The sequence below is a fragment of the Mastacembelus armatus genome, chromosome 23 (assembly GCF_900324485.2).
Source record: "Mastacembelus armatus chromosome 23, fMasArm1.2, whole genome shotgun sequence".
In the NCBI taxonomy this organism is placed as follows: Eukaryota; Metazoa; Chordata; class Actinopteri; order Synbranchiformes; family Mastacembelidae; genus Mastacembelus; species Mastacembelus armatus.
In genome coordinates this window covers 14,997,375-15,009,890 of record NC_046655.1, presented here as the reverse complement: position 1 = coordinate 15,009,890, position 12,516 = coordinate 14,997,375, and the positions used below count along the sequence as shown (strand labels likewise).

General features: G+C 45.1%; 1 protein-coding gene across 2 annotated transcripts in view; it reads right to left on the bottom strand.

Annotated features, from left to right (window-relative positions):
- shank3b (SH3 and multiple ankyrin repeat domains 3b) overlaps positions 1-11,561 on the bottom strand; it is a 38,320-nt gene extending 26,759 nt beyond the window's left edge. For both annotated transcript variants that reach the window (XM_026327049.1, XM_026327052.1), the window contains exons 1-2: positions 11,433-11,561; positions 3,180-3,635 (exon numbers count right to left, since the gene is read on the bottom strand). The gene's annotated coding sequence lies outside the window, so the exon portion shown is untranslated. The remainder of the gene's footprint in view (positions 1-3,179; positions 3,636-11,432) is intronic.
- Between the last annotated feature and the right edge of the window lie 955 nt (positions 11,562-12,516).

The window sequence follows — 12,516 nt, the reverse complement described above, 5'->3', positions numbered from 1 at the left end:
TCGAACACACGGAGAATAAAAAAGCAGATTCAAAACAGCAGGAAACAGCAACTAATGTTAGCCCGATCTCTCAGCACAGTTCGTAGCGTCCTGCCTGGTGTTGATATGTTCCAGTCCTGAACTGGGATTTGTCTAAACCGTTTCCCCACTAAAATACGGAGCTAAGGAAACAGCAGGTCACTGCTTTAGGTGAAGACTTCAGAGCAGGCAAACATGCGGTTTAATCCAATCCTCACAACTAGTTTTTGACACCAAGACCCAGACTCTTTACAGGTGTGAAAGTTACCGTATCTGTCACTAATCAGTTACTCTGATTGGACATTCACTGTTCGGGGGGGGTCACATTCACACCATCTGGCCTCCTAAAGCCAGGTCTCATTCATAACGAACAGGAGCTGAGCTGTGCAAGCTCTTTGACTCCACATGTGTGAACATCCCATCACTGGGAACTTTATTATTCAAACTGTTTCAAATTCTGCTTCTTATCAACAATTGAACTGAACCTCAGAACATCAAGAACCTCAGCTGACGGAAATTCAGAAATATTGACTGAGGATAAAGGACGAAGGATCTGATATTTGAATTTTAACCAGTTGAAACTAAATCAGTATCAAGGAAAAGGATCAAAAGCAGTTTCTCAGTAGGAGACACAGGAGGATTGACTGTGGGTGGAAATAATCTGGTTTGGTGAAACCAAAGAACTTTCAACTGGAGTCTATTTTCCCAGTGAACGTAGCTGCAGCTTGTGCAGGCTGTGTGGGAGGACAGCAGCTCTGCTCTGGACAAAAACGGGAAATGATCAAAACAGTGACCTCAAGTTATTTCAGGACGAAGCCTCCTGCTGCTCTAATCGAACAAGAATTTCACCTTTCCACAAGACGACGATCTCGAGCCAAAATCAGACCCGAGCTGAACATCCTGGATCAGATCGGTCCAGAAGGAAACCAGAGGACCGACCCGAGGAGACGTTACGTAACAGAGCACTCTGCAGAGAAGAATGGAGGAAAACAACCACAACGGCTGCTTGTGTTCCCGCTGAGTGCTACCTGAAGGACCCATTCACAGTTCTAACGGCGAGCATGACGACAGCTACAGACGCTGCAATTTCCAGTGAAAATGTGCCATGACTGGTGATAGAAATGTTTTGCTTAGTGAGGTGTGAAAGTACTGTCAGAAAGTCTCAGCTGTGGAAAGCGTGCAGCGAATGGGCTGAAAGTGAGAAAGAAGGAGAGACCGAGGAAAGAACAGAAAGAAAGAACATGAGCCTCTGTCTCCTGTCATCTTTCTACTGCCGCTGCAAAAAAATGCAGAAAAAATCCCCAGAAAAAGTGAAAAATCCTTGGCCTCAGTATTTTACCACGATATCATGTACGTAGCCGTCAAATTCGCTTTTGTCCCCTCAGTCAAAATCTTGAGGATGGAGCCAGAGGCAGTTTTCTGATTTTGGTAGCTGCAGCTGCTCATGTCATTTCAGCAAAATCAGAAACGAGTCGTCACTTTTTTCTGCTTCAGCCTAAAAAAAAAAAAAATATACGACAAACTTCACCAGTCTGCCAGTCCTAAAAAGCTTGTAGAGCATTCACAAAAGCCTGACGCTAAAATTGATTATAATTGATTATAAACTGTTAAAACTCTCCGTAGCTCCTTCACTTTAGAGACACAAAAATCTCTTCTCAAAGCTGAGTTTGCTCCGCGGTGACAAAGATAAATCTACCTGCTGAAGACAGTGAGCTGCTGGGGAAAGCCATCGGCTGAGGGGACTCTTTATTTTACCATATACTCCATCAACCGTTGAATTCAAGCTAAGATTAAATACTGGATAAGAATTATTTATATTCTGATGTGTTTTTTTAACCCTAACTTTTCGTGACAGCAGGAGAAACGACGAAAAGCGGAAACGTGTTCCTGCATAATTCAGAAAGACCAGATGACAGAGGAGCATCTGTGTTGGCAGCTGACAATGATCACAGTCTGCCTGTTGTTCACACAAGGTGATCAGAAGCTTCACATCCTCAAATGCAAATTCACTTTCACAGACACAAAGTGAGAGAAATGTCCTTGAAGAGCAGAAAGAGGAGGAGCAGTGAGAAACCTGAGGGATTTTCATGGAGGACAGGAAGCATGTGGAGTTTTATTTTTGGGGGTGGGAGTTTTGACAGTTTTGTTTTACACTATTTCCACCTCATGACAATAAGACTGGCAAGAAACGAATGAATGAACAGAGACAGAAATAAATGAGCTGACTTTACTGTGGTGGCTTCTCCCTGGCACAAAATAACAGTTTAGTGTTTGTGCGTTTCCAGTTTTAGATAGTTTGCCTAAAAAAAAAAAAAAAAAAAAAAGATCCTGTTGATTATCAATTAATTTTCTGTCAATTTAAACTAATTGTTGCTCATTGAACTAACACGTTTGCGTTTTTTTTTTAAAACATGCATCTGAACAAAAACCACTGTCTGTTCTCTGAGAACAGTCCAGACGTGCAAAAGTCGACATGAAAACTCAGTGGAGTCATTAAGAGTCAATTTGGACTCAGTAACACAACAAACGCACAAAATGACCGGACTGGTTCTTTAAAGCTATTCCAGTGGTAGCTGAATGGTTCACTTCTTCAAACCAGCTGAAAGTATTCAAGGCTTCTCTGTTGTGAGTCATTTGTGAACTGAGATATAAAAAGACTTCAGACGCCTTAAATACCCCTGAAACACAGCGAGGCCTAAACGAAGAGGAGGAACCAGCAGGAGCTCGACTTAAATTAGGCTGTAAATGTACAAATAGATCAACAATATGAGTTTCAGGAAGCTGGAAGGAACATACCGCTCTTTTTTAAACACATATTTTCACCTATTAACTACAAAACCTGTATGGGTCCTTTGGAGTAACAGAAGGGAAACAGTGTCGTAACTAACTGGTCCAGTACGATGTTTACCTCTGGAATAACACAAAGTACAAAGCAGGACTTGAGTTCTGGACTGAAGTTATTCTACATCTCCAAACCAATAAGTTCTGAATCTAACAGACTAAACTGTCCCATCATCAGCCTTTAAAATGTCTGATTTCACTGTTTAGCTTTGAACCGGTTGAACCAAGACACCAGTTCTAAACCTGCGACAGGTTCTGACCCGGTTTAGTTCCAGCAAGAAAAACCTCAACACTTTCAGTAACACAGATAAGACACTTACCTATTGTCAGCAGTCCCATCAAACTTTTCCAGTGGCCTTTACAGATTTCTACTGGTCTCTTCTGGTCTGGCTTGTTCCCGTCTACAGGATCTGACTGGAGTACTGGTCCGGTACTGGCTCTTTCCTTGGTTCTGTTTCCTGGTTTTGGTTCTGGTCCAGTCCGAGGTGCCAGGTGCTTGTGTCTCTTGCTGGGTTTTTAAAGTTTAGATGATTTCAGAGGAGCTTCTGGTGGACTGTTGTAATCCTGTGGTTGGCTCAGTGGTTGTAGTAGCAGAATGAGTTTTACTGCAGTGGATGAAGTACTTTATGTAGATGGAGCAGTTCCTCTTGTAGAAAACACAGAATGTGGCTGAAGGAGTTTCACAGTAGACCGTAGTTTCTGAAGTGATACTGTGTAGTAATCCTGCAGTAGAGAGGACTGATTCAGACTGCATTCAGGGAGCTGCCCTTCCCATCCTGTAGAAAGGAAGGAAAAGGGGGAGGAAGAGCGAGAGGAAGATAGGGAGGAGGTGGGTGGGAGGTAAAGGAGAGGATGTGAGGGAGCGGAGGAGGGGGAGAAGAAGGAAAAAAATGTCAGATGTAGCGTGCAGTCCTGCAGTTTAAATCACAACTGGGTCAGACACGGTTGCGTTTTGCGGAGGCCATTTCAGGTTCAGTCAGTTACACAATATGAAGCGGTTGTATTGTTATCATGGCAACTGGCAGACGTAGTATTATGTAAAGTTTTCAATGTGAATTCATCTTTCTGTTTCTATTCTCAGATCAGTGTAAACGATGGTAAACGGTGGTGGGAGTCGATGCCCATCTCAGTGCAGAGAATCGGTTTAACCTGCTGTGATGTTATTTCCATGTGAGTTTCAGATTTAACAATAGACGACAACACTCCAAACACACACAGGCACCCAGAGCAGCTGAAAAACACTGTGACTAAATTAAAGTCTTCTGTACATTAAATTGAATTCCTTTAAATGCATTTTAGTCTTTTTTTTTACACTTTAAGACTCTAAAACCTGCAGGCACAGTTTTCACTGTATTCATTTTCCAGCATTTGTTGAGTTAGATCTGAGGGTAAAATTATTTTTCTATATACTCCCCCATGAACTGGAACATTACTACAGCTTCTACTAACGCTGCTATGAACACTGTACAATGCTTTGTGTTGTGGAGATGCTAAAACTAGACAAAGCCGTGAATCTCGACGGACGATGATGCTGATCAGTAGAATGTAAATTGAAACTATTATTATTGTTGTTGTTACAGGGGAGCAGTGAATAAGTGGGTGAGCAGCGACTTCAGGCGCAGACCTTCTGTTAGTTACCACCTGTTGACCTTTTGTTGCCTGTTGGCTCAAATTAGCTTATTGCTAATCAGCCTGGAGCATACTGGAAACCAGCTGGTAGCCTGCTAATAGCTAACAGCATGCTAGGCTGCTGGTGTATGTGTGTGGGTTCAGTGAAACCAGCATGTTTCCATGGCAACATAGATGTTAGAAACTACAAATATAAAGACATTTTATTTAAAAAAAAAAAAAAAAAAAAGGAAACCAACTTCCTCTCATTCCCACTTCCTGTTTCCTGTCTGGGTTGCCAAGGAAACGGATGTTTGGCAGGAAGCGCTGAGAAGCTGGGCGGCATTGATAACGCACACACAGCACGCCTTTGTGCGTCGGATACGGTTCAGTCCTTGCCTTTTGTACGAGACGTATCTAGACTGCCTGTAGATCCAGGCCAAGCCACAGCTCACGCCGAGTGTCGGAAGGTAAAACGACTGGATTTTACTTTTCCACATTCATCAGCGGTTAGAGGTGGAAAGTGCCCACTCATTGTTCTGCATGTAGAGCTAGAAGTGGGCAGCATTGACCGCACCAATACTGCAACAATTGCCACAACTATATTTCAGTTTCAATAGGTTGTACAGTTCTAGAGCTGACGTGACTCAGTCGTTGAAGTAACCTTTCAAGCAAAAACACCAAAAACAGACAGAGCCACCATCATGCTCTGACCAGTGAAAAGTGAATAACACTGATTATCTTCTTACAGTGGCACCTGTCAGTGTGAGTGTTTGGGGGGGGTGACAGACGTGAGCTCAGACAGATGTGAGATGCGAGCTCAGACAGACGTGAGCTCAGACAGATGTGAGCTGTGAGCTCAGACAGATGTGAGCTCAGACAGACGAGCTCAGACAGATGTGAGATGCGAGCTCAGACAGACGTGAGCTCAGACAGACGTGAGCTCAGACAGATGTGAGATGCGAGCTCAGACGGACGTGAGCTCAGACAGATGTGAGATGCGAGCTCAGACGGACGTGAGCTCAGACAGATGTGAGATGCGAGCTCAGACGGACGTGAGCTCAGACAGATGTGAGATGCGAGCTCAGACGGACGTGAGCTCAGACGGACGTGAGACGCGAGCTCAGACGGACGTGAGACGCGAGCTCAGACGGACGTGAGACGCGAGCTCAGACGGACGTGAGACGCGAGCTCAGACGGACGTGAGACGCGAGCTCAGACGGACGTGAGACGCGAGCTCAGACGGACGTGAGACGCGAGCTCAGACGGACGTGAGACGCGAGCTCAGACGGACGTGAGACGCGAGCTCAGACGGACGTGAGACGCGAGCTCAGACGGACGTGAGACGCGAGCTCAGACGGACGTGAGACGCGAGCTCAGACGGACGTGAGACGTGAGCTCAGACAGACGAGCTCAGACAGATGTGAGATGCGAGCTCCGACGGACGTGAGCTCAGACGGACGTGAGACGCGAGCTCAGACGGACGTGAGACGCGAGCTCAGACGGACGTGAGACGCGAGCTCAGACGGACGTGAGACGCGAGCTCAGACGGACGTGAGACGCGAGCTCAGACGGACGTGAGACGCGAGCTCAGACGGACGTGAGACGCGAGCTCAGACGGACGTGAGACGCGAGCTCAGACGGACGTGAGACGCGAGCTCAGACAGATGTGAGATGCGAGCTCAGACGGACGTGAGCTCAGACGGACGTGAGACGTGAGCTCAGACGGACGTGAGACGTGAGCTCAGACGGACGTGAGACGTGAGCTCAGACGGACGTGAGACGTGAGCTCAGACGGACGTGAGACGTGAGCTCAGACGGACGTGAGACGTGAGCTCAGACAGACGTGAGACGTGAGCTCAGACAGACGAGAGCTGTGAGCTCAGACAGACGTGAGATGTGAGCTCAGACAGACGTGAGATGTGAGCTCAGACAGACGAGAGCTCAGATGTGAGACGTGAGCTCAGATGTGAGACGTGAGCTCAGACAGCCGTGAGACGTGAGCTCAGACAGACGTGAGCTCAGACAGACGTGAGATGTGAGCTCAGACAGACGAGAGCTCAGATGTGAGACGTGAGCTCAGACAGACGAGAGCTCAGATGTGAGACGTGAGCTCAGACAGCCGTGAGACGTGAGCTCAGACAGACGTGAGACGTGAGCTCAGACAGCCGTGAGACGTGAGCTCAGACAGACGTGAGACGTGAGCTCAGACAGACGTGAGACGTGAGCTCAGACAGACGTGAGCTGTGAGCTCAGACAGACGTGAGCTGTGAGCTCAGACAGACGTGAGCTGTGAGCTCAGACAGACGTGAGCTGTGAGCTCAGACAGACGTGAGATGTGAGCTCAGATGTGACACGTGAGCCCAGACAGATGGGAGCCCAGACATGATGGGAGCCCAGACATGATGGGAGCTCAGACAGATGTGAGATGGGAGCTCAGACAGATGTGAGATGGGAGCTCAGACAGATGTGAGATGGGAGCTCAGACAGATGTGAGATGGGAGCTCAGACCGATGTGAGATGGGAGCTCAGACAGATGTGAGATGGGAGCTCAGACAGATGTGAGATGGGAGCTCAGACCGATGTGAGATGGGAGCTCAGACCGATGTGAGATGGGAGCTCAGACCGATGTGAGATGGGAGCTCAGACAGATGTGAGATGGGAGCTCAGATGTGAGATGTGAGCTCAGACAGATGTGAGATGTGAGCTCAGACAGATGTGAGATGTGAGCTCAGACAGATGTGAGATGTGAGCTCAGACAGATGTGAGCTCGGAGATGTGAGATGTGAGCTCAGACAGACGTGAGATGTGAGCTCAGACAGACGTGAGATGTGAGCTCAAATGTGAGCTCAGATGTGACACGTGAGCCCAGACAGATGTGAGCCCAGACAGATGTGAGCCCAGACAGATGTGAGCCCAGACAAGATGGGGGCCCAGACAAGATGGGAGCCCAGACAAGATGGGAGCCCAGACAGATGGGAGCTCAGACAGATGTGAGATGTGAGCTCAGACAGATGTGAGCTCGGAGATGTGAGATGTGAGCTCAGACAGATGTGAGCTCGGAGATGTGAGATGTGAGCTCAGACAGATGTGAGATGTGAGCTCAGACAGATGTGAAATGTGAGCTCAGACAGATGTGAGCTGTGAGCTCAAATGTGAGCTCAGATGTGACACGTGAGCCCAGACAGATGTGAGCCCAGACAGATGTGAGCCCAGACAAGATGGGAGCCCAGACAAGATGGGAGCCCAGACAGATGTGAGCTCAGACAGATGTGAGCTCAGATGTGAGCTGTGAGCTCAAATGTGAGCTCAGATGTGAGCCCAGACAAGATGGGAGCCCAGACAGATGTGAGCCCTTCCTGACAGCAGATCCATGGAAGCAGACAGATCCACAGGAGATGCTCAGTGAGCTGCAGAGCCACCTGAGGGCCAACCCACTGAACCCTGTGGACACAGTGTTAGGTCCTAATGTTACGGCTGATCAGTGGATCTGATTCTAGTTTCTCAACTGCGATGACCAGCTGCTTTTTTCTGCTCAATGTCGTTCAGTACATCTGGATTTTAAACTATTAATATGACAAAACAAGACACCTGATGATTATTTGACCCATTTTTTTCTTTCGACAATGAAATGATTAAGAAAGTGACTGTCAGATATATTATAAATAATAAACACAATCATCAGCTGTAATCTTACAATATTACGTTTTCAGGTCATGTTCATCCAAATGCATGAAACAAACAGATGGATTTAAACATGAAACCTGTGAATTTTATCATCCTACTCCTACACTAACATGAATTCCCCCTTATTCAGTGAAGATATCAATCTCAAATAATATTACCAAGTGCAAATCTAGTGTCATCTCATTCTGGTATTACTTTGACACCTCATGTTACATTCTCACTTCAGGACATTTTCTGACAATAATTTCAGTTCCTGGTAATGAATAAAGTTCTTTTCCAGCACTTTCTCTCACTGAAGTTGAGAAAAGCCTTTGCATCCACTGTGTATCTGCACTTCTCACATGGGTCACTCTGAATGTAAAGATATGACGCGTGGGACATTTCAGCTGCCCAGTTGTGCTCCAAAGACACATTTCATTGTTAGGTGTGAACAGGATTTGTGTGTGCGCGCCCTGGGAAGGTAGCTCTTTCTGCCATTACCATGGAAACCCATGGCAGGAGCTGATAATACTCACTGTATTCTCTCTCCGACACACACACACACACACACACACACACTTTATCTTGTCAAGTTTCTCACATCACTGGGAACCAAAAGCCGAGGCAAAAATCTGTTCAGTGTCCTGCTCTTCGCATTAGAACAAGTACAAAAATGCTGCGGCCCTGTAATCATCCCTACAGGCTGAAACGTCCACAAGATTTTAGTCTCAGGTGTAACGAACACTGATCTGACGATTAGAGCTGGAGTTTGACGGTGTTTAATCTAAATGTGGCACTGAATAATCTTATCAAGTCTGAAACCTTTAAAATCCATCATGCAGTAAAATGAGGTTTAGGTTTCAACTAATTTTGGCACCGAGCACCTTCTACTGTTATATGAGCTGCAGGTTGTGATATAAGGTGTGTGTTAGCTCATGTTTAGCACTTCCAACAACAGATGTTAAATACAGTTGTTTTCTCTGTCTTCATCTCTACTAACATAAAGATTAAAGACACATGATCTGGTCTGGACTAGTCACAGTTTAAAGGTGGGAACATATCAGGGTCAATGACGGTCAGGTTACCAAGCTATACACTCTGATAATGTGTTTCTACTGATGTTAGAGGTAGCTGGGCTTTCTTGTTTCCACTGGTTAGTTCAATCATGAAAAGTGATGGAAAACTGACTGTGGACCAGTTCAGACGTTGACAGAGAAGGTCGAATAAAACTAGGAGGAGAAACACAGCTAATAAGTTATAATGGCCTCTCAGTGGTCAGCAATGCCAAGATTATTTTCTCTGGCCAACACCACAAACTTAGATGTCAAAGTTAGAAAACATTAATCTCAACAAGAAAATTGCACAGATTTAATTCATCCACTGACTTCAATGATTCTGAGGGTCAGAAGGTCGAGCGTAAAGATTAAAGCATAAAGAGCAAGGTTAGAGCAATCAAATGCCAAAATTTAAATAAACATTTGCACAAAATGAGGATTGTGAATTTTATCTTCCTCCTACAGTTGTACTGCTTTATGAGGCGATCTAGTAACAACCAGCACAAACAGAAGGCATGGTTACAGCACCCATGTTCCTCTAGAAACCCGACTGTTTTAAGACAGACTTAAAGAACTTGTCGTTTAGGTCATTTTAATGGAAAGCAGACTCAGTGGACTAGCTGTCGCTCACACAGTTAACAGTTTAACCTCTGACGTAACAATCACATGATGCACGAAGTATCAATGCTAGTTGAAGCAGATCATTTCTTTAGATTGACGGTGTGAGACCACGGCCTACACACACTCTGCTGTTCTTACATAACAAACACACAGAGGACGGGAAAGTGATGCTCGAGACAAAAAAAAAAAAGGAGAGAAGAAAATAAAAGAACGGGAAGACGAGAGAAAGAAAATATAAATACAAAACGAAGCAAGGAATGGGCAAATAAGGAAAGGAAATAAGGGAAGGAGGCAGTAAGAGAAGGATCTAAGAGGAATGAAAGGAAGTAAGGAGACAAGGGAAGGAAAGAAATAAGGCAGGAGGGATGGAGGGTAGGAAAGGGAAAGGAAGAAATAAGAGAAGGGAAGGGAAGGAAGGGAAAGGAGTAGAGAAGGAAAGGATAAAATAAAAGAGAAAAAGAGAAAACTAAGAACTGAAAGGAAGAAATTAGAGATGGCAGAGGAAAGTGGGAAAGCAAAGGAAATGAGAGAAGGTAAAGGGAGAGAAGACGCTAGAGAAGGAAACAAGAACACAAGGAATAAAGGCGACTAGGAAAGGAAGACATGATAGATAATGAAGACAGGAGGTTAGGAAAGGAAAGGAAAAGATGAGAGAAGGTAATGAAGAGAAAGGAGCAGAGGAGGAGGCAAGAAAAGGAAAGAGATCACAGAATCTAAAAAGGAGAGAAGGAGATGAAAAGAGAAGGAAAGAAAAGGACATAAAAGCAAAGGTGACAAGCAGAAAAAAGAAAAAGTATAAAGAAAATTACGACTTTTAAAGTTACCAGCTGTAAAACACACACACAGCCCACATGCCACAACATTAACACACAAGCATTTCTGTTAAAACACACACACACACACACACACACACACACACACATATAAGGAGGTGCAGAAAGAGACTCACCCAGAAGATCACTGACTCGTTCTCCATGATGATAAACTGAAAAGAACAGAAAGGACAGATGGAGAGAAAAAAAAAGAGGAAGAGATGATGGAAGATGGAAAAAAGGAAGAGGAAGAAGAGGTGTATCTGGAGACGAAAAGAGAGAGGGAAGAAGAGGGAGAGAGATGAGGAGAGAGAGGGAGAGAGGATGAGTGGAAGGCTGGTCGGTTTCAGCCCACACACTGCTAGCATGACACACACTCTGTGCGTATGGGGGAGTGTGTGTGCATGTGTGTGTGTGTGTGTGTGTGTGCGTGCACGTGTGAGTGCGCACGTCGTCTCCCACTTCAATGCGTGGGTTAGAAAACACACCTCTCTCGCTCTCTCTTTCACTGTGAGCGAGAGAGGGAGAAAAAGAGAAAGAGAGAGAAGGGGTAAGCAGCGTGGGTGTGGAGGAGCGGCCCCGTCACCATGGCAACGATGCAATTGCAAAAAAAAAAAAAAAAGAGGGATTCAGCATCCAAGCATCATCATCATCATCATCATCATCAGCTAGTGATGAAGATGAGCCCCAGTGCATGATGGGGCGGAAAAACCCACATACTTCACATTTCAAACATATAATTCAATGAACAGCTTTCTGTGTTGGACCAACCAATCAGAACACACATGGCAGCAGCAGTCACATGACTCACATGGTGCTCTCCACACGTGAACCTGCCACCCAGTCAGCGACCGGAGGCCGAGGATCGATGAGTGTGATTACACAGACGGTTGGCATCAGCCTCAAACGGAAAACATGACATGAGAAATTTTTTCATTAGTTAAACGTTTTAACCTGCGAGACGTTCGGCCAGACATCCACGTCAACTAAACAACAACAGCACCACCTGCAACACAAACAAAAAAAAAAACAACACAGAATGACCAGGACACACAATGCACATTATTGTGACAACATATGTAAGCGAGTGTCCTCATGTGCCTGACAAGTCCCTGTGCTGCTGTGACAAACTGCAGTTTTCTAAGCCTCATCACTGACACACACTAAGGAAGCTCCGTTACGTTGGTGCCTACAAACACAGGAATAAAGACAACACAGGACAAAGAGTTCAACAACACACGGACAACATGAAAAACAAAGCAGCAGCAGAACAAAGCAACACAAATGAAGATTTCAGAGGCCAAATAAACACACGGCTGGAAAATTAAACTAAAGTTCTGATAATACTGGACTTCTTGGCTGCAACTCAATTGTGCATCACCTATAAAAGTCCCTGTAATTTTCTTCCATTGTTGTGTGTCATATAAAGCACATCTACATTTGCAGCACATGCATGCATCAAGTTAGTGGATGTGCTTGTGTTTCAAGGCTGTGCAGCATGATGAGCCTAATGTTGTTTGAGTTCAGCTACGGAAGCCCAGACATTATAAAAACACTTTGAAACAGTTTCATACAGGAAAACGTTTAACAAACCAAACTGAGGCAAACATCTGAGAGCATTAATGTGCTGCACTGCACTGATACATGGAGAATAAGAAAGTGTCACTGTCAGTCTCACTATATTTGTGAGGACACTCAGACCTAATGCCCCCAACCCTTCTTCCAACCGTACATGTTAATTCTTATACTAAATCTTTCTGGAAGTTAAATGTAATACTGTAGGATATTTAAACACCACATACAACTCAAGCTGTCACTTGTTTTGCTAACATTTTGGCCAAATATTAAATTTATCATTACAAACCAGGGGGAACAATACAGACCAGAAGAAACTG